At 37.7% G+C, this 3413-nt stretch overlaps 1 pseudogene; it reads left to right on the top strand.

Moving 5' to 3' along the window:
- The first annotated feature begins 627 nt into the window (after positions 1–627).
- Positions 628–2949, top strand: LOC131256260 (cycloartenol synthase-like; annotated as a pseudogene).
- The last annotated feature ends 464 nt before the right edge of the window (positions 2950–3413 follow it).

Raw genomic sequence — 3413 nt, 5'->3', positions numbered from 1 at the left:
AAAAGGAGGGCTAAACTCCTATGAGGGTCCTTACACATGCCTCGGTGGTAGACTCACAAGAGTTTCAACACAAGGTCATGGGTTCGAGTGCCCATTGTGGTGAAATCCCACTGTGGTGTGAGTACGTGCATGCGTGTCGGGGTGTGAGTGTGTGTGTGTGTTAAAAATAAAAATAAAATTAAAAAATTAAAAAAACTCCTATGATAATTCACCATCATTTCAAAATTGCAGGTGACGCATCTCCTCACATACGGCAATCCACACCACCGAAAATGTGGGGCCCCCCCCCCCCCCCCCCCCAATGTGGGTCACATTGCAGATGGAGCATATCTCTAAAATTGCAGCAATCAAGCAGTTCTAACTATCCAATTGATGGCCATTATGTTGAGATTCACAATTATCATATAGCTAGCTCAAAATAAAATACGTACTATATCAAGTGATGGTTTTGTTCTTGACAAACCTAGAATTCCTATCTCTTCATACGCCTTATCTTCAATGCATTTATATTTTCTGTTGCAAGCATGGTGGCCTCTAAGCTTCTAATTTTTTGCATGTATTTGTAGAAGTTGGAAATGGGCTCAATACAAAAGGTTTCAATCTTTGATATTTAACCCACATTGTGCCATGGATTCCATCTCACAGCTTTTTCCAAGCAATGCAGCTATTCTTTGGTGTCCAACTCACATGGCTTACTTGCCCATGTCATATTTATATGGAAAGAGGGCAGTTGGGCCGATCACGAAACTGGTTTTAACATTGAGAGAAGAGCTCTACACCTGTCCCTATCATGAAGTAAACTGGCATAAAGCATGCAGTTCATGTGCAAAGGTTAGATCTAGATCCATTGCCATGAATTTTTAGTTGCAATTGTAAAACCATGCATGCATCCAAGTGCATCTATTTATCTTTAACTCGAATGTGTTTATGTGCATAGATTGGAAGTTGCAACTTCAACATGTATGGGTGATTCTATGTAACCCCAGGAAATGCTTCAAATACCCTTTTTGTTAATCCCAATCCAAAAATATGGATTGGTAATCTTTTATCACAACATACACAACAAATATTGGAATATGAAGTTTCTATCAAAATGTTTGTTGCAGGAGGATCTCTACTACCCGCATTCCCAATTACAAGACTTCCTCTACACATTTCTTAATAAGTTTATTGAACCTCTTCTGATGCACTGGCCTCTTAACGAGCTGAGAGAGAAGGCTCTAGAAGAAGCAATGCAGAAAATACACTACGAAGACAAGAATACTCGGTATCTTAAAAACACATTTTTAGGGAAGGTAACATGCACAATGACCAAAATAAGCAATATTTTACTTAAAATAAAGATTTGGGAGAAGCTCCAATTGCAAAATCTTGGGTTGAACCTCATGCCCTGGATAGGGACCTCTGAATCACAATATTGAGGTCATGGGTGCAATTACGGCCTACCTAATGAAAACATTAAGTTTACTGTGATGCATTTATCTCACTTTTACCTAGTGAAAACATAAGTTGAGACTATATCAGATTACAGTGATGCATTTATCTCACTTTTTCTTAAACGCACAGCTCTTAAGTCTGCTTAGTTGCTGGGTGGAAGATCCAAATTCAGAGGCATTCAAGCTTCACCTTGCAAGGATCCCAGACTGTTTGTGGCTTGCTGAAGATGGCATGAAAGTTCCGGTATGATAACTATAGCATTACCCCTTCGCTTTTTGCAAATTTCTTTTATTTTCTACTGTTCATGTATAGTTGAGTATTGAGTAAGATTGAACAATATCAGCCAAACAGGGAACCTCAACTCGTACAAAACATGTTCGGTAGCTCCAGATGCAAAAAGCTGTTTTGGCTATATTAGAGCAATCAACTACTGCATTCCTCGGAATTGATGGGTCTAAACAAACTACCAATTCACGGAAGATGTTGAGACTTCAAAGTTCAATTGCCCTCGGGACATTGGAAATGATCATCAGTTCTGTTGCTTTTAAAATAACAAAAGGCATCAATATATGGATTTTGATCCATCCACAGAACCAAACAAGCATTTACCACTCAAATATTATTGGAAATGCTTTGTTTGCCAATGGTAACAGAAACTAGTGTACAATCACGTGGCTGTTGTTCTATTTTAATCATCAAAAGTTTTTGAGGAACCAATCAATTGAATATTTCCATCTAAAATATGATACAAGGATTGACCCTTGAGCCCAACGGTTGACAGTGACCACATGTGAAGTTCTAAAATCAGTTGGGTCAATTAAAAAAAAATCCCCGTTTGGAGTTGATACACATGTTTCATTGTGTATCTATAGCTTATAAAAGAAATAATTTCAATAATCTCAGATGGATAAGCATATCCAATGACTAAAATACTCTATAGAATGGTTGATAGAGAACTGAATCTGCATTTTTTTAGTTGTGTGTACCAAATACTGTTATCATTTTATGGCAGGCTTGTGGCAATCAGACATGGGACACTATTCTTGCCACTGAAGCAATTCTCGCAACTAACCTTGCCGAAGAATATGGACCCACCCTTAAGAAAGCACATGAATTCTTAAAAGCAACACCGGTTTCATCTCAATTTATAAAACCATTTCTTGATCTCAAAAGTCTACTCCAAATTGCCCGTTAATGTTGTATAACCCTCTTTATTTGAAGGTTATCGAAGACCCTCCAGGTGACTTGAGATGCTGGAATCATTATATTGCAAAAGGTTCATGAACTTTCATAGTTGCAGATCATGGGTGGCGGGTCTCAGATTGCACAGGAGAAGGATTAAGGGTAATTGTTGCCAACAATAAGATCCAATACAATGTACAGTACAGTCATAGTCCCAATGTTTTGAATAAATCGTTGTTCTCAAACTTGCAGCATCTCCATCTTTCTACGGGCTGCAATCTTGTTACCACAAATTCCATCAAGCATTGTTGGGGAACCAAATGCAACTGAACAGCTATATGATGCTCTAAACATAATCCTTTCCCTACAACTAAGGACTACCTGACATAGAGATAAATAGACCATTTTGAACGTGTTGCTATTCATATGCATAATTCATTAGACTTTCATTACTTCATGTATAACTAGTTCGACATATGTTACAAAACATTTTTCTATCTAAAACAATGGATAGGAATTGTATCGCACTGACATCATGGAATTCATCCATTATATTCACCGTATCCCATGCTACATGACCAATAGATTCATCTAGATTTTGGTAAATGGGGTGACCAACGGATGTGCAACTTATATCATTCACAATAAAATAAATAAATAAAAACCGGATGTGCAACTTATCATCAGTTTCCTTCGGCATAAAACTATAAAACCAATTGCAACAAGTGGCTAGCAATCACTCCCCACCTTATTGGATTTCATTTCTCCCAAGATTTACTCTTTGTTTTTGGCTA

The sequence above is a fragment of the Magnolia sinica genome, chromosome 9 (genome assembly GCF_029962835.1).
Source record: "Magnolia sinica isolate HGM2019 chromosome 9, MsV1, whole genome shotgun sequence".
Taxonomy (NCBI): Eukaryota; Viridiplantae; Streptophyta; class Magnoliopsida; order Magnoliales; family Magnoliaceae; genus Magnolia; species Magnolia sinica.
The sequence above is the reverse complement of the archived record's forward strand: the minus strand, read 5'-3'. Positions and strand labels throughout refer to the sequence as shown.